Raw genomic sequence first — 22,482 nt, 5'->3', positions numbered from 1 at the left:
TGGCAGTGTTGTCTGTCATGTTTTGTGGCCGGGGCCATTCCCATCTTGGTTGGGGAGCTAAGAGTGGAATTTTAACTATGAATTTCCTTGTGTTTAATAGGCTAAAGCCAAAAGGCCACATTCTGTTCAGATATGCATGAACAACTTCCACTGGAGTTACTCATGTATATCTGAGTTTAGTTAAAAATATTCCAAAACTTGGGCACTAATAAATAACTTTCTTCTTTTTTTAAAAAAAAATCTTTTTAATGTGCGTGTGGGTGGGTGAAACAGCATGTGTAAATTAATAAAAAATTCACTCAGTTTGAGGAAATGTTTGATTCTTTTAAGGGAACAAAGTCATTTGGACCGTCCTGCTCATCAACTCCATCTTTATACATACCAACCACTGAGCTGCTCCGAGCTTCTTTGGGAGGCCTCATTAGCCTAGACTCCTCTGGTTATTTAAGGGGCGGCTGTGGCAGAGTGGCGTGCACAACAGGCCTCGACTCAGAAGCAAGATCAAGTTCCAGCTCTGATAATAGTTGTGCCAACTTGGGCGAGTCACTTAATCTTCCCCAGTATCTATTCATCTGTAACCTATTGACTCTGCAAAGTTATTGTGCAAATTCAATAGATAATGGGTGTTAAATTTGTTTTTTTGATTCAAAAGCATTTGCCTGTGATAGCAACAAAAAATGTAAACAAATTAAGGGAAAGCCCAATAAGGACGCAGATAGTAAGGAGGAACTTATAGTCAAACAATGGTAGTGCCTGTATAAATTGGGATAACTCCTTAGGAAAGCAATTGCAATGCATATTGATAAAAATGAGTATTTAAAATTGTCATCTTTGATCCAGTAATTCCACATATGAGAACTGGTCATAGGAAATACAAAACAATAGTAAGGGGAAACTTCTTGGTGTTAAGATTTTCTTTGTAGCCTTTTTTGTCATGGAAAACAAGAGGAAACAACTTAGATTTTAAGCAAATAAGGGAATATTTAAGCACACTGTTACATGCTTAGATGATGCTTAGATTAAATTCTTATAATGTTAAATGAATAAAAATGGATTCAAAATACATATTCTGTGTAATCATATCTTTGCAACAAAAACATAAGCATTAAAAACGACTGGAAGGAAATAGAACAAAATTTTTAAGAATAATGGGTAGAAGAAAACCAGAAGATGCTTTGCGCAGAAGGATTATACGGACTTTTGCCCCTCTTTGCAATCCTTTTTTTTTTTTTTGCTTTTTTTATGAAGGTTTTTTTTTTGCTTTTTGGTCAGGAAGATTGGCCCTGAGCTAAGATCTATTGCCAATCTTCCTCTTTTTTCCTTTTTTCTCCCAGAAGCCCCAGTACATAGTTGTATATCCTAGTCATAAGTCATTCTTGTTCCTCCATGCATGATGCCGCCACAGCACGGCTTGATGAGTGGTGTGTAGGTCTGCACCCAGGATCCAAACTGGCGAACCCCAGGCCACTGAAGCAGAGCACGTGAACTTAACCACTTGGCCACAGGGCCAGCTCCGCCTCTTTGCATTCCTAATACCTTATACATCAATGACACTCAGTATATGTTAAATGAATTTTTTCAAGTGTTATTAACTAATTAGCTCCTAATTAACTAAAATACTCTGCTCAACTAACTTTCCAATGAATCAAATCTTTATCTTAATTAGCCATGCAAAATAGTTTTAAAATATCTTTTCCAATGGTGTATTCTTATTCTTCCATCCAGCTCTCTGTAAGATCATAGATATTCAGGAACTAGCACATTTGGCATTTGGTCAAATAGCAAACACTTGGATTTAGTCGTTGAGTGTCACAAGGCATAACATCAAAGGAATTTTCCAGCGTTGCTCCCCACATACAGCCTGGCCCGTGTCATTTGATCCTCAAGAACGCTGAGCAGCAGAGAGGAACAGTGGGTGATAAATGCCCACGGCTGGGGAGCCAATGTATACAATTGCATCAACAGGAGAATGGGTGCAAGACAGACAAGCAGGGGTGGCACCCTTTAAGTGCAGACAGCAGTTTTCAGAGAAAGCTTGTCAGCAGATCATGGTGAATAATACATAAGGAGGAAGATACAATAAATAAAAACCTCATTAATTTACAGAAATAGAACAAAGCATCCCAAATAGGCAACTACATGGATATTTGGTTCCCACTGGAAGTAACATTTATTACCTTCATATGTAAGCCAACTTTAGGGGTTTTCTTTTGTGATAAAATTATGACATACCGTTTTGTATTTCTAGCCTGTCCTACAGGCCTCTCTATGGCTCACTTGTGAGCAGAGGGCCATGGTCAGCACACAGTGGAGTTGTCCACCTGGGAAATAGAAGATAGTTTGTGTTGTGGCAACCCACAGAGATAATTAATTTTGCAGAGAAGGAATAATATCCCTATGGCAGAAATTAAGTCAGTTCTTGAATTTCATGTAGAAGTGTTTCCTCACATCTGAGTTCACTTAAAGAGCAAAAGACCAAACATGCACCTCAATTACAGGGAATGAAAAGCCTCTTGAATGCTCATGGAATCACAGAAGTTTAGAAATGAAAGTTTAAAAATCTTCTAATACTCCACCACACGCAAAACACATGTTCTTTATAGATGAGGAGACAGTTCAGAGAGGTTAGGAGTTTTTCCAAGATCACACAGCCAGTAAAAGGCAGAGTCAGGATTCAGACCCAGGACTCCTGGTGCTCTGTTGCTTTTGCTTCTATACTACTCAAATACCACAGGGCTTGCAATTTGCTAAGCCTCCACCAGTGCTGTTCACTGGATGTTCAAGAAGCAGTGTAACATGATGGAAAGTGCTTTGGAGTCAGACTGGAGTTTAAATCCTAACTATCACTTACCAGTGTGTGAATTAGGACAAGTCAACCAATCTCGCTGTACCCCATCTCACCTATAGAACGAAATCATAAACCCCACGGTGTGGCGCTAAGAATTAAATGAGATGATGCACCTCGCTGAGCAGGAGGCCCGGGTGCCACGGGAACTTGATGAAAAGCATCTGTCGTTACTATCATGCCACTTCCTTGCAGGCAGACCCAAAGCCCTGAACTTTCAGCCTCAGCCTCAGCCTCAAAAGAAGAGTGTGGTCCGAACAATTCATCCGTCTTCACAAAAGTTCTATGGATGGCTCTGTCTTCAGCTGTGCCCAACCAGAACAAACCACATCCAATCTGATCCATTTAGTGCTTGGCAACGTGTTTAACACTAATCTCGTCAATTTTTATTTTCATTTTCTAGTTTACCCAAACAAGCTATTTTTAGAGGCTAGTGACTTTAAACCAAAGTTGCCAATAAAATAGACTTATCTTGGAAAACACCAGGATCCTTCTGAAAGAATGTCAATATAAATACACACATGATACAGGAATATTTGATAGGAGTTTGGTCCTTGGTTTATATGCCAGCTCAACTGTAAACTTGTCCTGGACTATTTTGGGGTATTAAGATCTCTATGTGCTTATCATCCCAGCCCCCCTGCCGTCCAATAGGTTTGAATGTCCTGGATGGAATGAACTTGATCCTCCCGCCTTACTTTTGGTCTCTCTCCAGAGAAGCTAATGCGCTGGCATAGTTCTGCCATTTGTCAGCCAGAAGCCTGGTTACACATTTGCTCGTCAATCTAAACCTAACCTATTCTCATACGAGCACTTGGGTTTCATGTAGATCAACCAGACGTTCTGTCATTCACCAGCAATATCGCTCCATAGTGTTCTACGCCCATGTGACTTCATGAAATATTTCACTCTGTTCGTGGAAGAAATACTCAAGTGAATGTGCTTTCTCGAGAATGGTGACACCAGAATGTTACCAACCTGTTCATTACCACAACAAGGATAAATGGTTTTTCTGCCAAAGACTTTTGATAACGGGTGCCGTAATGCATCTCAGCACCTTCTGAAATTAAAGGTCTGCCCTGAGAGGTAAGTAGTAGCATGCATGGCTAACAAACCCAAACCCAAATTTTGGAGCTAAGTTTTCCTTGTCAGTGTAATTATCATTTCCGGCAGAGGCTGCCTTAGGAAGTTCATAATGTTATTTCTATCCTCTTGATATTAACGTCCAGGTGAGGCTGACCCCATGGTTTGTGAAAGGGCAGATCCTTATTAACTTAGCATGCTTTATTGTGATTTTTCTTACATTTGGATTCATACACTTTTTTAACAGCTGTACATCAAAAATCTGCTATGGTTTAAGGTAAATATTTCATAGAATTATTAGTTCATCGTTCAGTAAAATATTTTAATATTCAGTTGAACAGTTTCTCAAGAAGCTTTTTAAGATATTTGTTTCTGCTTATGGTGATTAATTGTTAGAATTAAAAAAAAAAATAGGTGATTTGGCTCTAGCCTTCACTAGCTCTTTTGACATTTTCAAGAGGCACAAAGGAACTAAGGAACTGGAAATATTAACAAAAAGAATAAATATCAGTTCTCATTGACATGTACATGACAATGGGCCAGTTAACGTCAGTGGTTCTGGATTGTAAACGGTGTTTTAATGTGGACCTAATTCATAAGAATTGTGGAGAAAATGAAGAGAGGAGGGCTTCCAATCTAGGATATCTACAAAGAGCACATTTTATTCCTACAAGTGTCTGGAAATGTCTGGTATCATTACCATTCACTTTGAGCACTGGAAGCACGACTTCCCAGTGCTATTAAATAAATAAATAAATAAATAATTCAATATCTGTGAAAGGTTATTCATCTAAAGAATGGGTCCTCTAAAATTAAAGGCACAGATAGAGCTATGTCATATTGGTTCTCAAAATGCCTGAAATGGACGGAATATAAATTCTGGTCAGAGAGTAATGGTTTTCCTTTACAGTTCCTGATTCTGAACAGGCTCAGCAGATCATAGTTTGAAATGATTTTAGTACTGGGTTTCAAACATAAAGTCACTTGGTCATAGTACAAAGAGAGTCTACCTAAGTAAAATTCTGTGCCTTAGTGAAATGCAGAAATGCCTTCCTCCTCAGTGCTTTCTCTTCATTCCTGTTTATTCTCATGGTAGCCCTTTTCCTCTATCTGACTTACTCCCTCTAGTGTTTCCTGGATGAAGTACAGGAACCAAAGCTCAATTTACAAACAAACAAAAACATGATTGCAATCTCTCAATATCTTCCCTCTTATCATACACTAAAGCAAACTTACCACCAGATGTTTTGACATGAACTCTAAGTGATTGCAAAATTTTTTATTTGAGAGTCTCAAACTTAAATTCTTGTATTCCAACTTCAGATCCCTAAAGGTGGCATTGACCTCTAATCTGTTAGGGTTAGATTCCTTCTCTGCCTTTGAATCCCTATGTCTAATCTATTGTGATATGCAGAAGGGTAAAAGAGTCTGGAATGCACTAGAGCATGCAAGCAGGCATTTCTTTGACGTATTTTCCAAGGGTAGAACTTACGCTGATTCTTCTAAGTTACCCAAGAGGTTCAAGATATTTGACTGAAGAGAAAAGTGATTCGTTTTTAAAAAATGGCCTTAGGAAACCATGGGCATATTTTCACCACAGAAGCACTTAGTCAAACCAGGAAGAGTAGCTACTTGGGAAGTGTATTGCTTATGGGCACTTTTTCTTTACAGAGAAGAAAACATACTCCCCAAGCTGTCATCTGCCATTGCTGCTCCTTTGGAAACCAGCCACAGCTGATTATGAGAGCTAACTATAGGCCAAGGTCATCTGGGGATCCACCCAGCCTGCTTACAAGGATGGCACCCACACCTCACCAAAGCACGTGGGCTTGCCGGTCCAGCCAGTTCAGCCCAGAGAGCTGTTTTTAGTTGGAGTTCCCACAAGAAGACCTTTGACTGTCCTTCATGCTGCTGGCATTCAGTTTTATACTTAACCATTCTAAACCATAATCTGATCTATACACTGACCTCTTCTCTCCTTCACAACCACCCATCGTTTTTAAGATAGGTCAAATTTTAATATTAAAACTGACCTTTTGTTAGACACCACAAAGCTCACCCACACATACAGCTCTATCACATCAAATTACGTCAACCAAGTGCCTGGGCAGGAAATCTCAGGCCTATTTAGCCTCCCTATTCACTACAGTCATCCACCAACCTCTAATCACGGCCAGGCCTTGTCTGTTCTGATTCCTAAGGATCTGTTGTTGATCCTTTCCCCTTCCATGTCCACTGACATTGCATTTCATCCTCTTTCGCCTAGACTGCTGTAATACCTTTCCAACCAATCTCCCAGCCTTCAATTCATCAACATTCTACCATCAGCTATCTTTCAAAGTTATAAATCAGAATGTATCACTCTTCTATTTAAAATCCTTCCATGATTCCCTATCACCTACAAGATAAATTTCAAACTTCCTAGATAAGTATTCAAGATTCTTCAAGATCCAGAGACTCCTGCCTACTTTTCCAGGCTCATCTGTCATCATTTCCTTCATGCCATCTTTTCATCCCTCCCTTCATCACATAAGTACACCCTACCCTTTGGACAAACTAAGTATTCATTCTTCCCCAAACCCATCTTGGTCTTCCACGTCTCTAGTGAACTTATCTCCCTAGTGATCTTCTATGTTTATTCCATCAAGATTCAGTCTGAGCATCACCTTTAAATGGAGCTTTCTCTGACACTCTTCCAAAGCTCCCTACACAGCTTACACACACCCATATTACAGTTAGTCCCTCCCTCTATGATTCTCTGTAGGACACTGTTCACTCTTAGTTCTTGTATCATTTATATTATTGATTTTTGTCTTCTCAATATCTACAGCCACGCTTAAATTAAAGCAGTAAATAAAGTTTGTTCTATTAATTAATAAAATTATAAATCTCATAAACAAATCAGCCAGTTGCATCTAAGAAAGTATATTTTAATCCAAGTCCTGTCTTAACCTATGCACTTCACTAACAGAGCTTGACTTACCAGGCTCCAAGTGGGGTTGCAGTCTAAGCAACCATATCTGTACTTCAAGATAACTGATGCTTCTGCCAAGAGATGAACTAGAAAAGTCTTGGGGACCATGGAATTAAGACAGAAAAAGGAGGCAGGAGTAAGGATGTGCTGAGGCTGGCACTTGCTGCCAGATATGCACCGTCCAGTTCTGGAAGACTTCAGAACCAAAGGGACTGTTTAAATTGAGACAGACACCATGCACAGCTGGTACATATTGTATGCCTCTAGGACGCCTCTTCTCTTGCTTACATCCCTATACTCTCTGCTCTTATATGCAAATTCCCAGCTTGGATCTAGGCTTAATCTAGTAAGATTGACTTCAGGATGGATTACCATGGGTCCAGCTTGGTGGTGCAGAAGTTAAGGTTGCGTGATCCACTTCAGCGGCCTGGGGTTTGCCAGTTCTGATCCTGGGTGCAGACCTATGCACCGCTTGTCAAGCCATGTTGTGGCAGGCATCCCACATAAAATAGAGGAAGATGGTCACGGATGTTAGCTCAGGGCCAGTCTTCCTCAGCAAAAAGAGGAGGATTGGCGGCAGATGTTAGCTCACGGCTAATCTTCCTCAAAAAATAAAAACGATCGATTACCAGCACGGTTCCTACCTTTGTCTTTCTAGGTTAGTCATTTCCCTCCATGGAGTTTTCCCCAAGACAAATATTTCTTCAAGAGGTTGCCAAGGTTTAACTAATCTCTACCCACCGTGGGTGACATTCGGAACCACAGTTCATGACCCAGTCTTCTCTGCACCTCCTATCACACCAAGTATCAACCCTTCTTAAGTTCTGCTCAAAGCTCAGGCAGATGTTGATCCCTCACCAGCTGTGAAAAATTGAACTCCCAGAAAAATATTTTGGCTATGAAATTCTTCTCCACTCTGGCTAGCCTCCATATCTAAACTTCTCTCACTCTTCATCTATATAAACTCTCCATTTTTTCACTATCTCATCAAAAATAGAGCGTTACTGAGCATTTAGGTGCCAGACCTGGGATGGAGGCAATGAACAAGACAAACACAGTCCTTTCTCCCAAAAGCTTGCAGTCTAGCCATCTCTCTGTTGTCCCTGGAAACTGACCTATATATAGGAATCTGTATGCATCAAATGTGCTCCCACCTGCCATCCCTCTGGGCGTGGCTGAATTCTTATAATTCTTCAAGGCTCAATTCAAGTCTTCCTGCCAATGTCTGGTGTTGTCTCTCTCTCATAGCAGGGGGGATTTTGAACTTGCTAAGGGGCCATATCTAAGGATGCTGTGTAGAGAAACAATGCTGATTTTAAGGAGGCTTCCAGCAGTATCTCCAAGGACTTTGTCAACCCTATAGTTTTTATCACTTGGAAGTTTTGACATACATAGAAAGGACATGCTTACTCCTTGTGTGAACAACATGAATCTGGATAATAAGAAAAATATCCAATCACAGAATCAAGATGTATTAGTTATCTCTGGCTACATAGCAAATCACACCAAAAGTCAGTGACTTAAAACAACAAACATTTATTATCTCACAGTTTCTTTAGTTCAGAAATCCAGAAGCAGCTTCGCTGGGTGTTTCTGGCTCAGAGTCTCCCATGTGGTTGGAGTCAAGATATGGGTCAGGGGAGCAGTCATCTGAAGGCTTGACTGGGGCTGCAGGATCCACTTCTGATGTGGTTCACTCACATGGCTGTGGGCAGGGGGCCTCAGTTTCTCACCATGTGAGCCTGTCCATAGGCTGAATGAGTATCCTCAAGATGTGGCAGCAACCTTCCCCCAGAAAGAGCAATCCAAGAGAGAGAAGAAAGTCACAGCACCTTTTATGACCTAGTATCTGAATTTGCACACATCACTTCCGCTTTATTCTACTCGTTGGAAACAAGTCACTAGGTCCAGATTGCACTCAAGAGAGGGGAATTAGGCTTCATCCTTTGAAGAGAGGAATTTCAAAACTTTGTGGACATATTTTAAAACCACTGAAGCTGCTAAAGAATATTGAAAATTGGAGCTGTGGCTTAAATATAATTGCAAGGTGTGAAAACTATAATTTTGCAACAGACTGATTGAAAATTCTTAGGAGTTTTGGTCAACAGAGTTCAATATGGGCCTGCTCCAAAAGTCAATGTGATCCTAGGCTACACGAAGAACCGGGCACCATCTGGGATAAAGAATGAGCCATGTCTGTTTTGCTGTGTTGGGGTCAGACCACAGTAGGGAGCTGTATTCAGTTTGGGACACCACTTGGAGGGACACACTAGGGTTCATGTCGAGGACAGCAAATAGGATGGTCAAGAAATTTTAAATCATGTCTTATAAAAGGCTGTTGAAGGAGCAAGAGAAGTTTAGGCCAGAGAAGACTTAGGGATGCTGTGGTCCTTATCTTCAAGAATATGAAGGACTTTCACGTACCGGGATAGACTTGTTCTGCTTGCCTTGTGCTGCATCCAGGACCAATGAGTTGAAGTCACAGGGGAAACACTTTGGATCAACGTAAAGGAGACATTTCTAAGAGTCAAAGCTGATGTAAGATGAAAGCGGCTGCCTTCAGAGACCACGTTATCAGAGGCATTCAAACAGTCAGAGGGCTGACTCGGGATGTAGGAGGAGGGAACTGGTATAGTATCCTTGACAGAGTTTCTGTGATCCCAAGCACTTTCCCCATGTAGCTGCATAGTTATCATTGCCTCAGTATGGAGTAAATCGATAGAAGTGGGCAGAATCTGGTCTTCAGTTGGATTGGCCAGTATGGCATGTTTTCTGTCTTTCGAACAATGATCATTTGTTAGTTCACATTTCTGTGGGTTGGAAACTTGGGCCGGGCTCAGCTGCTCGGTTCTGCTACAAGTCTCATCCAGGCCAGAGGGTTGGTCTAGGATGAGCCTCACTCACCTATCTGGTGCTTAACAGGCTGTCTGCTGGGGTTTTGAGCTTCTTTTCATAGGGGTCTCATGGATCCAGTGCAGCAGGAATTGGTAAGCCTCAATGTGCCAGGAGTTTTCAAGTCTCTACTTGTGTCATGTTTGCTAATATCTCAATGATCAAAACAAGTTACATCGTCAAACCCAGAATTAAGGAGTGGAGAGAGAAATTTCTTCATGAGAGGAGCGGCAAAGAGGCCAGCAAGGAAGGAAGGTATTTGTGGCCACTTTGAAATCTACCACAGACACCTTTTCAAAGTTAACTGAATGAAGCCTGATGTCACTCTGCTTTCCTTGATAATCAAAACTCATGCACTGGTGAATTAGTCTGCATAATTTTGACCAGACCACAAGGAGGGTGTCCTCTCTGCCATGAAGTAAGCATTGCCAAGCAGCCATGTGCAAGGAGCTCAGCCTATCCCTGGGAGTGGACAAAGAGGGAAAAACCTCTGTCTTGCTGTCCATTTGTGAGAAATGGAAGGACAAGACAAACCTAAAGAAAGGGACCTAAGGGACAGAAATGACAACATACTCCATGACGTGTTTGGAGAAGAATAGGGTTTTAGAAGAGTTTGAAGATATGTTCTGAGTCCCCATTTTCACTCAGCAATAAGGCAGCCTGGCACTTGGTAAGCAGCTGCTGCTTTGTAATGACCCACAAGCTCTCTAACTGGACACAATCCCCACGACTTCCTTGCAGCATGTCCCTTGATGCTGAACCCTGCTGTTGGTTGCCGCTGAGTCAGCACTTACCCTATTGTTTTCTTATAGAAGAATTGAAGATGATACCCGTGTCTCTACCAAAAATGTGAAAACTAAAGATAGACCAACAGGGCTCTGATTTGGTGAAGGAAACTTACCTCTGTATATTAAATATATACAAGGAAAATGTATCTGTGTAAAAAAAAAAAAATATATATATATATACGTTAAGACGCTATTATGAAACAGCTTCACTCATTCACATTGCCCACCTGGCCGGTGTAGGCATTTGAATTTTCTGCTCTTGATGAACAAATACTCATCTTATTTTCCAAGCTAGCTCTTTAATAACTTATAGGGTTTTACTTCTCCCTGCATCATTCACTTTCTGCAAAATGGGATGCAGGGAGTTGTCAACAAATATTTGATTGACTAAGTGAAAGCATGGGATAAGTTTCTGGGAGAGAATAAACACAAGGGAAAGGGACCCCCTTCCTTATTTAGACAATATTTCATCAAGCCCCAATGGCCGATTTGCGTCTAATCAGTGTATTTTAAGCAGGGACAGCTGGAGCTTACTGCTTGCCTCTTGCCCAGTCTTTCTTCCTTCAATGAAGGCAGGAAACAGAAGGGCTCTGCACACATCAGTCACAGACACTCCTCAAAGACAAACCACTGGCATGGAAACTTAACAAGGAAGGCATGCTGGCCCAACGGTGGCTTTGGGGAGCCACATGCAGGCACACACCAAGTCGCACGCTCAGCAGCCTTCTTCCCTCAGACTTTGGGGGTGGGGGCTGAGGAACAAGGCTCCCTCAGTTTTCTAACAAACGACCTATTTCAGTGCAATAAGAAAGGGAGGGCAGCCATGCAGTCAGTCAGTCAGTTATACGCCAAGTTGTAGCGATGTTAGTATTTCACGCCAGTAATTCTGTCTAACAGAAACTCGTTCTGGCTTTTTTCCATTCCTTTTAGCAAGATTGCAGTTGTAAATCAGCAAGAGTGTCTTCAGGTTGGTTGTCGGGAGCAGCGTAGGAGGAAGAATCTTCAGAATAATTTAGAATATGAGTCTAAGAGGAAGGTCAATTTTGCCATTTAGAACCAGAGCGCCATGCCAAACTTGGCTTTGAAGGGGTGATCTAAATGTCAGCCTTGGAACTGGAATTTAGAATACCCAAACCCCACAATAATTCATGCCTTTACCCTCATGAGACTTAGTTCAGCTTCTTAGCTCTGACCTCTGAGCATCCTCTAAATTTGGGAGGCCACTTTAATAATAATCCACTTTGGATTGGTAAAATCCCTTTTTACTCATGAGAACAGTTTCATTTGTAGCTCCAAGAGGAAAATGGGATAGGTGTCGTACTGACCTGAAGAGCGTAGTGGACAGAAACTGGATTTGCAAGGAGAGTTCAGGTTCTGGTCCTACCTCTTTTTTTTTTTTTTTTTTTAACCAACGCTTTCCCTATTCCTCCATTCCCCCACCCCAGTCCCTGGCAACCACCTTTCTACCCTACAAGTTTGCCTTTTTTTTTTAGATTCCACATATAGGTGATACCACACAGTATTTGTCTTTCTCTGTCTGGCTTATTTCATTTAGCATAATGCCCTCAAGGTCCATCCATGTTGTCACAAATGGCAGGATTTCCTTCTTTCTCATGGCTGAATAATATTCTGTTGGATATATATACACCACATCTTCTTTATCTCTTTATCCTTTAATGGACACTTAGGTTGTTTTCACATCTTGGCTATTCTGAATAATGCTGCAATGAACATGGGAATACATGTATCTCTTCAAGATGCCGTTTTCATTTCTTTTGGATATACACCCAGAAGTGGGGTTCCTGGATCATATGGTAGTTCTATTTTTAATTTCTTTGGCCATAACTCTTAATAACAGTGTGACCTTAGGCAGGTACATTGACTTCTCTGGACCTTTTCTTCTTTATCTCTAAAATTAAGAGACAGAGCTATTCAGAGGAATAAATGAGAAAGAATTTCATAAAATATTAAGAAGGTTGAGTTAGAACCCATGGTGCAGGGAGATGAATGGCCAAAGCCACTCAACCAGCAGCTGCAGAATCAGGGCTAGAACCTGTTTCCTGACTCAGCACTTAGCCAGCACCAGCTGCTTGTTGACTGAATGCACACTAGTTTTCCTCTGAGCTCAGCCCCTCTGAGTTAAGGTGGATTGATATGAGAAACAAATTAAGTGGAGCAAGGAAGGTTGGATCTATCTACTTCCCAGGGCCCTCATCGGTCTACACTGCAACCCCTGCTAGATTTACCTAACACTTAGCAAGGCACAGACACAAGCAAGACTCAGTAGGCATTCTTTAATAGAAAGACTCTAGTGCAGGAATCTACTGTGGTCCTATTGTTGGAAGCAGGAGTGAGAAGGGGACCAGGGGAAAAGATCCACAGAAATGTCACAATCCATAGACGTGGACACCACTGCAACTCTCTGCCTACAGCTCTCTGCTCTGGCCCTGGCCCTGGCCCTCAGCAGACTTGCCTCTCCTTGGGTGCCTGTGAATGCTTCCCCCTCATAGGGTCACTGTTGAATTACGCCAAGCACACCTCTCCCCACCACCGTGATTTCTGCTGCACGATATCTTCAAAGACCATCCACACACTGTGGACTTAAAGAAGAGGCACAGACACCTGGGGACAAAGATCAATCCTCCTCCCATTAAAGCATCATTTTTGGCCAGTCCCACACCAGCTTCTTCTATCAGAAGCCATTGGGAAATAAAGAAACAGCTCAAGTAATATTTACCTCAGATCGCACCGTTGGCTTTCATTATTAACATCTGGCAGCCAAAGGAAACAAGAGTACTCCATCCAGACAATTGAGAAAGAAAAAGGAACAGCTCATACCCCAGCCTTCAGAAGATGCTTGAGCAATCGTTTTGGATGGGCACATGCAGTCTTCACACCTACCAGCAAACACTCCAAAGTGTGATGACTGGTGCTTTCACTCTGCAAATATTTATTGAACTGGCACAGTTCTAGGTGCTGGGAATACATCAGTGAACAGAACAGACAAGAACCCCTGCTCTTGTGCAGCTTATATTCTAGTGGGAGGTGGAGGAGGCAACTCTTTTGCAATAAAAATAATAAATAAGGAAATTATGCGGTATGTGAAGAGGTGAGAGAAGGATATAGTAGGATAAGAGGAATGGGGAGTGCTGGGGGTGGGAGGTCCCATTTTACATGAGGTAGTCAATGTCGGCCTCATTAAAGTGACATTTTAGCAAAGTCCTAGAGGAAAAGAAGAAAGCCAAGCGGATACGAGGAAAGCAGTTCAATAGACAGATAGACTAGCCAATGCAAAGGTGCTGAGGTAGGAGCATGCCTGAAGTGTTCGTAGAAGATCAAGGAGGCTAGTACGCTTGGAATGGAGTAGGTAAGGAGGAAAGCGGAGGAAATGAGTTCATAGAGGAGATGTTGCCCAGATAGGTAGGACCCTGTATGCTGATGTATAAACTTTGCTTTCCTTTAGAGAGATGGGTCCATTGAAACCTTTGTCACAGAGGAATGACATCATCTGACTTAGCTTTCACTAGGATCCCACTCAGGCTTCTGTGTGTGTGGTTTCATTTCACGCTCAGATAAGACCACAGGCATAGACCATTTGCCTGCTTCCACTTCTCCTCAAAGATGTTCAGAGTTGGCAGGCCTCCAGGCTAACACATCAGCATCCCCCACTGAAACGAACTCTTCTGTGGCCTCCATCACCACTCCCTGCCCCCTGGCAAGTACAGGCCCCTCATCTTCCATCCCAGCATCACATGGAGATGGACAGAGAAAGGGAAGAGTCTCCCCTTTCCTCGGTTTGCAGGCGTCCCAGTAACTCAGCCTCCACCTAGGACGATCCAGTAGAGCTAATGAACAACCTCCTTTCAGCAGGTGTCTCTTCGCTATGATTGATTCTGGGCCAGAGACAGAAAGCTTGTTCCATGGTGGTTCTTTTAAAAAAATTATTATCATTCTGGCTTCTTAGACTGGCATGAACTGCAGGCGAATTTCTGAAGTCATGTTACTTCGCTGTCACAACTAGTAATAGAAAAATTCAATTTATAAAGAATTAGGAGAGGCAGGAGAGGCATGCTCTTCGGTTTAGAACAAAGGAGATCAATCCTGACACAATGGCAGCATGACATTCGTGGACTTTGAAGATTTCAGGCTTCCTCTTCATTAATTAGAGAGAATCAAGAGTTCTGGTGGTTAATTTGCAGAAATTGTGCTCTGCAAAAGCAGATGCCGGCTCACTCCAGCCACTTCCAGCTGCAGCCCTGCACGATAATTAGACCGTGTGTTAGTCCTAAGCTCGGTCTGGGTTGGCACGGAAACACCGGGATGACCACTGCCACGCCCCACCCCGCAGGCTGAGGCCGGTCCTGAGACTTTCTCCCAGAGGCCCCTGGAGGCTGACACTGTTCCGAATGGATTACCCTGGGTGAGCAGTGCTTTTCAAATCCACACCAGAAAACTAAGATCAAGGTCACCTGCAATCTGCCCTGGCAAAGTTCACGTTTGGAGGGGTCAGGGTGTGGCCCCTCGGGGTCAGTTGGTACCCTGGGGTTGCTGCTGCTGCTGATTCTGCTGTTGTTGTTACAGGGTAAAGTAATCAATTCTCTTTAAAAAAAAAAAACAAAAACCTGGAATTGTTTGTAATGTTTTACTTGCAAAAGTAATCTATATCTTTTTATCAAATTCAAGCAATATGGAAGTGTACACAGTGAAAAATGAGGGCTCCTCTCTGTCCCCTTCTGACTCCGCCCTCTGGAGACAACCACGATGAGGTCTGAGGCCTTTCCTTCCAGACTCTTCCTACGCTTCAGATTGCAGTCTTTGAATATTTTTCTGACCAGCCAGATCCTGACATCTTAACATGACTTCTTAGCATCCGTGCTGTTTTTCTGTACCCGTGAGACCCACCGCTGTCCTTTGCTCTCTGCTTCCACAAGACTCAACGGCAGATTTGACACAGGGCAACCCCGGCTTCGGAATCTTGCTGTTGGATTTGACCCCATGGAGGCATAAGAATGCAGTGACGTTGGTACTTATTTGTATGATCTTAGTGTTTCCGGGCAGGAGACAAGAGGTAAATCTGACAACCCTGGTGATGTTAGCAATGCATTCGCAACGAAATATGTTGAGCTCAATCTTTAATTTGACAGATATTGTTGGAAAGAAAGTAGAAGAACCTGCACATGACAAAAGCCCTTAGCACTGTTGAAGCAAACAGATGCCTGCGGTCTGCTCACACCTACGGGGGAAGGGAAACAGGACTCTTCCGGAAATAGAAATGTCCCTGAAGTTAGCCCAGGGCCTCGTTCACCGTGGCCTCGTTCACCGTTTACCGTAGGTGAGGCAGCAGACAGAGCTGCATCTTTCATCTGCCCTCCCAGGCATCGGCGTCTGGGGGATTTATCCAGATGACTTCAGTTCTAGAGCTGAGCATGGGTGGGGGCGTCTGCTTGGCATCCAGGAAAAGCTGCCGGCAGCTGAGCAAGAGTGGCTGCCTGGCAGGGCCTTTCCCAAATACCCAGATGGCCTTGGGCATTTTGACATTTGCTGGCATGAAGATCCTGTGGCCATTTCCCAGGCGATTTATTTAAGGTGTTTGAAACTCTCTCTGCGGAGCAGCTACGGGTTGTAATGTTAGCCTGGCAGACATCAGACCTCTCTCGGGTTACCAAGGTCATTCTGACCAACTCTACATAGCAGGAAGCAAGTTTTGTCCACATCTTGATTATAGCATTTATTATCCCCATTGGTGATCCTCTATCTACCAGCCTGTCTCCCCGACTAGAGAGTTACCTCTTTGAGGGCAGGGAGTGTGTTTTAAGCATCTTGGTGCCGCCAGCACCTCGCTGGAACTGGGGTACAGGTGTTTAATTCTGTTTTATGGGGTTTTATTATGTAGTATTTGTTTGGTGGCAGGTTTTATTTATTTAAGGAAGATTAGCCCTGAGCTAATCTGCTGCCAATCCTCCTCTTTTTGCTGAGGAAGACTGGCCCTGAGTTAACATCCATGCCCATCTTCCTCTACCTTATATGTGGTACACCTGCCACAGCATGGCTTGACAAGCAGTGTGTAGGTCCTCACCCAGGATCCGAACCAGCGAACTCAGGGCTGCCAAAGTGGAACATGCAAACTTAACCTCTGCACCACTGGGCTGGCCCTTGGTGGCAGATTTTCGATGGTGGTAGTGGTGGTGGTTGTTTCTATGAACATAATTTGACATAGGATATGATGGTTAGTTTATGTGTCAACTTGGCTAGGCTACAGTTCCCAGCTATTTAATCAAACACTAATCTAGGTGTTTCTGTGAAGGTATTTCATAGATGTGATTATCATCTACAATCAGTTGACTTTAAATAAAGATTACTCTCAATACTGTGGGTGGGCCTCATCCAATCAGTTGAAGGCCTTAAGAGTAAAAGCTGAGGTTTCCCAGAAAGGAAGAAATTCTGACTCAAGATTGCAGCATTAATTCCTGCCTGAGTTTCCAGGCTGCTGGCCCATAGATTTTGAATTTGCCAGTCCCCACATTATGTGACCCTATGCCTTAAAATAAATATCTTTACATATATCTTTATATATATTATATAATCTCCTCTTGGTTCTATTTCTCTGGAGAACCCTGACTGATACACATGATATACATAAATTCATGTAAAATACACTATTCATTCATTCATTCATTTATTCAGTTCACTCAACAAACATTCTTTGAGTGCCTACCATGCCCCAGGCACTGTACTAAGTGCTAGGAATAACGGTAGGAAGAGGCGGTCCCTGGTCTCAGAGAGTGGTTTGATTTAAGGCAAGTCCGGGGCAGTGCTGGAGGTTTCACTAAAGAAACAAACCCAGCCTAGAATCTGCAGGAACTAGATTCAGACGGTGAGTCACCTGCAGCTGCCCGGCCTGGGGCAGGGGCAGCCTGGACTGGCACAGAACCAAATGGAATAAAAGACATTTGCCCAGGCATCCAGGGCACGCAGGCTTCACGGTACCCAAAATAAGAAAAAAGAGAAAAAAAAGACTCAAAGCTTGAGGGAGGGAGAAATGTTCAGGGTGGTTTACAGGCAACCTCGAGTGAAAAGGCTTTCTTCCCCGGCAGGTACCAATTCCCAAAATTCCCCTTCCTGGCCTGATAGGATGACCTCACCTTGACCTCCCTTCCTTTCCAGGAGCCCTGGGGATTTTCCTCAGCCCGGAAGATTCAGGGAAGGGCTGCCTTTGGGCTCTGTCATTGCACCTTAAACACTCTGGCCCAGAAGCGAGGCTGGTGGGATGAGCAGGAAGACGCTTTTAAGTTAATCTTTAAAGGAATATGCTCTGCTGATGTTTGTAAGTCTCCTTTGAAAAGATATAAGAGAAGGCAGTGTGAAATCAAGACCAACCAGAAGATTCAAAGAGAAGGAGTCAGAGGTTTGTTAGCTTTTTTATAAGCTGGGTCCTGCCCTAACCAGGGATAGGCCTGCCAGCTCCAGGGCTGTCTCTCTGAGCAAGCCAGAACGTGACCGCACCTTCCCTCCTCACCCCAGGGGGAGGTAGCAAGACGAGAAGGCAAGGCTCAGTTTAGACATCTCTGCCCCTGTCAGCGGCTCAGGGTTCGGGCAGTACTGGGTGAGCCCATGGAGCATCACTTAAGAATGAGAAAAAATGTCAGCTTCCTCAAGACCCTTTTTTTTTTTAAAGTTTTTTAATGTTTTTAATTGCAGTAACCTTGGATTATGACATTATATAGCTTTAGGATGTACATCATAATATATTTTGAATTCTGTGTAGATTACATCATGTTCACCACCCCAAAACTAATTATAGTCCATCCCCTCACATGTGAGCTAATCACCCCTTTTTCCCTCCCCCCTCCCCCCTTCCCCCATGGTAACCCCCAATCCAATCTCTGTTGCTATGTGTTTGTTTGTCGTTTTTATCTTCTACTTATGAGTGAGATCATACGGTATTTGACTTTGTCCCTCTGACTTATTTCAACATAATACCCTCAAGGTGCATCCATGTTGTCACAAGTGGCTGGATTTCATCATTTCTTATGGCTGAGTAGTATTCCATTGTGTATAAATACCACATCTGCTTTATCCATTCGTCCCTTGATGGGCACCTAGGTTGCTTCCAAGTCTTGGCTACTGTGTATAATGCTGCAATGAACATAGGGGTGCAGGTATCTTTATGCCTTTGCGTCTTCAAGTTCTTTGGATAAATATTCAGCAGTGGGATAGCTCGATCATATGGTAGATCTATTCCTAATTTTCTGAGGATACTCCATACTGCTTTCTATAGGGGCTGCACCAGTTTGCACTGCCACCAGCAGTGAACAAGGGTTCCCTTCTCTCCACATCCTCTCCAACATTTGTTGTTCCCTGTCTTGTTAGTTATAGCCATTCTGACCGGAGTGAGGTGATACCTCATTGTAGTTTTGATTTGCATTTCCGTGATAGCTAATGATGTTGAGCATCTTTTCATATGCCTGTTGGCCATCCGTATATCTTCTTTGGAGAAATCTCTGTTCAGATCCTTTGCCTATTTTTTAATTGGATTGTTGTTTTTGTTGTTGTTGAGCTGTATGAGTTCTTCCTATATTTTGGATATTAACCCCTTATCTGATATGTGGTTTGCAAGTATCTTCTCCCAATTGTTAGGTTGTCTTTTCGTTTTGTTGATGGTTTCCTTTGCTGTGCAGAAGCTTTTTAGTTTGAGGTAGTCCCATTTGTTCATTTTTTCTTTTGTTTCCCTTGCCCGGTCAGACATGGGACTTGAAAATATGCTACTAAGACCGATGTCAAAGAGCGTACTGCCTATGTTTTCCTCTAGAATTTTCATGTTTTCGGGTCTTACATTCAAGTCTTTAATCCATTTTGAGTTGATTTTTGTGCATGGTATAAGGGAATGGTTTACTTTTGTTCTTTTTCATGTGGCTGTCCAATTTTCCTAACACCATTTATTGAAGAGACTTTCCTTTCTCCATTGTATGCTTTTGGCTCCCTTGTTGAATATTAGCTGTCCATAAATGTGTGAGTTTACTTCTGGGTTCTCGATTCTGTTCCATTGATCTATGTGTCTGTTTTTGTGCCAGTACCCTGCTGTTTTGGTTACTATGGCTTTGTAGTATATTTTGAAATCAGGGAGTGTGATACCTCCAGCTTTGTTCTTTTTTCTCGGGAATCCTTTGGCTATTCGGGGTCTTTTGTTGTTCCATACAAATTTTAGGATTCTTTGTTCTATTTCTGTGAAAAATGTTGTTGGAACTTTCATAGAGATTGCAGTGAATCTATAGATTGCTTTGGGAAGTATGGACATTTTAACGATGTTAAGTCTTCCAATCCAAGAGCACTGAATATCTTTCTATTTCTTTGTGTCTTCTTCGATTTCTTTCAACAATGTTTTATAGTTTTCGGTTCAGATCTTTCACCTCTTTGGTTAGGTTTATTCCTAGGTATTTTTTTCTTTTTGTTGGAATTCTAAATGGGATTGTATTCTTAATTTCTCTTTCTGCTACTTCGTTGTTAGTGTATAGAAACACAACTGATTTTTGTATGTTGATTTTGTATCCTGCAACTTGACTATATTCCTTTATTGTTCTAAAAAGTCCAGGACCAGATGGCTTCCCTGGTGAATTCTACCAAAAATTCAAAGAAGATTTAATGCCTATCCTTCTCAAACTCTTCCAAAAGATTGAAGAGGAGGGGAGGCTTCCTAACTCATTCTACAAAGCCAACATTATCCTGATACCGAAACCAGACAAGGACAACACAAAAAACGAAAATTACAGGCCAATATCACTGATGAACATTGATGCAAAAGTCCTCAACAAAATACTAGCAAATCGAATACAACAATACATTAAAAAGGTCATGCATCATGATCAAGTGGGTTTCATTCCAGGGATGCAGGGATGGCTCAACATCTGCAAATCTATCAACATGATACACCACATTAACAAAATGAAGAATAAAAATCACATGATCATCTCAATAGATGCAGAGAAAGCCTTTGAAAGATACAGCATCCATTTATGATAAAAACTCTAAATAAAATGGGTATAGAAGGAAAATACCTCAACATAATAAAGGGCATATATGACAAATCCACAGCAAATATTCTCAACGGAGAATAACTGAAAGCTATCCCTTTAAGAACAGGAACCAGACAAGGATGCCCACTGTCACCACTCTTATTTAACATAGTATTGGAAGTCCTAGCCAGACCAATCAGGCAAGAAAAAGAAATAAAAGGGATCCACATTGGAAAAGAAGAAGTGGAACTGTCACTCTTTGCAGACGACATGATTTTATATCTAGAAAACCCTAAAGAATCCTCAAGACCCTTGACTGCCACCTGCCATAAAATGATCTGAATCAATATACAGATCTATGGAGAATAGGATTTAAAGATCGCCCCCTAAGCTTTTGCAAGGCACAACCATTCGTGGTGGCCCCAGAACCATCTGGGCTTCCTCTGTGTAGCTCCAGCATTGCAGTTTCCTTTACTTTGGGGAGTTCTATGTTTGGGGGCTTGCCAAATTTAACTGAGGCGTCTGCAGCCCCAATCTCTCCCTAAATGACACTTAATCCCCCATGGCTTTCCCTGAGGGGCTCACCAGGGAGACATGGGGCTCCAGAGCTGAGGACAGTGACATGTGGTAGAATTTTCCTGGATCCCACAATCATCTTGCTTGCAAGTGTCTCCTCCATCTTCCCAGCATAGTTATTTATCTAAGAATCTCAATAAACTTGACACTTCCTTGGCTGAAAAAGATCCAGCTAATTTTGAAGGGGATGCCTCAGCCAAGAGTGAAGCCCAGGATGGTGATGGGCAGACCAAGTGTCCCTGTTTCTGCTCCCTCTTCCAGAGCTCATCCGAGGGATCCAAACATCCAGACGAGTCACATCCTGACAACTGCTCTGGTCGTGGACTGGCCACTCGCCCTCCCCTGTCCTCTAATGACCTTGGTGCTGAGGACATAGACCCAGAGACACTCTCTCAGTCTAGACTTGATCAGCCTGGATCCTGCCACCAATATCCTTCTGAGAAAGAAAAAAAAGGCACTCTCTTCATTCTCGTTCCACACTTCATTACGACGCCTATTTGTGTGGTTTGGGGTGGAGGCGATGCTATTGCAGGTTCAAGAAAGACTGGACTCAGTGCAAGTGGGCCCCTTTTAGTGCAGATGTCTATCCATCAAGCCCACCCCTCTTTCCCACTGAGTCTTTGATTATCGACAGTTCTTGCCTGTATTGGCTAACAGACCATTCTGGTATTTTATTCCTGGTTTCACAGGCTTGTTAGCAAAAGGAAAGAAAAGCTACCTGGATGTATGTGCGCCTTTGGCAAAAGGCTGCCGCCTTCTTTCCCCAAATATACAGGGCTGTTTTCTAGGCTTACAACTCCTTCCCAGGAGCGACCTTTCTCTCAGCTCTTCCCCAGGCTTCTGGCAGGAATTGTCACTAAGGCGTAGCCATATGGAAGCCCTAACAGTTGGCTGGGAGAGTGCTAATGGGTCCGGGCACCATTTTCGAGCACCATCACCAACAGACAGGCAACAGGGAGGGGAGTCACTCACTAAGTGGGAGATTTGAGCCATCGATCATAATTCTCGCTTCATAAGGTTATTGAGAACTTTAAACGAGATGATGTAAATGAAACACTTGATGCACAGTGGGTGCAAAATAAGTACTGGTTCCCTGTTCTTAGGAAAATTTCATATAAACTCAAGTTTTAGAAAGGCCCATGCGGCATGCATCACTAGAATGGGGTGGCTAAAAGCAGGGCCCCTGGGACAGACCTCTGGGCTTGCAGCCCTTATCTGCCACTTCATAGCTGTGTGAATTTAGTAAGTCTCTTGACCTTGCTGTGTCTTGTTTTCCCACCTGTAAAATGGGACTCATGGTAATAGCACTTTCTT

General features: G+C 42.7%; 1 protein-coding gene across 6 annotated transcripts in view; it reads left to right on the top strand.

Moving 5' to 3' along the window:
• The first annotated feature begins 3,547 nt into the window (after positions 1–3,547).
• The window catches only part of ITGB6 (integrin subunit beta 6), a 128,466-nt gene continuing 109,531 nt past the window's right edge, over positions 3,548–22,482 (top strand). For 2 of the 6 annotated variants that reach the window (XM_070507948.1, XM_070507944.1), the window contains exon 1: positions 3,652–3,931. The gene's annotated coding sequence lies outside the window, so the exon portion shown is untranslated. Of the gene's footprint in view, positions 3,932–22,482 lie in introns of all 6 variants that reach the window. The other 4 variants (XM_070507947.1, XM_070507946.1, XM_070507945.1 and 1 more) reach the window with 4 other exon arrangements.

Source organism: Equus asinus, chromosome 4 (genome assembly GCF_041296235.1).
Source record: "Equus asinus isolate D_3611 breed Donkey chromosome 4, EquAss-T2T_v2, whole genome shotgun sequence".
NCBI lineage: Eukaryota > Metazoa > Chordata > Mammalia > Perissodactyla > Equidae > Equus > Equus asinus.
Note: the sequence above shows the minus strand (reverse complement) of the source record. Positions and strands in the feature narration are given on the sequence as shown.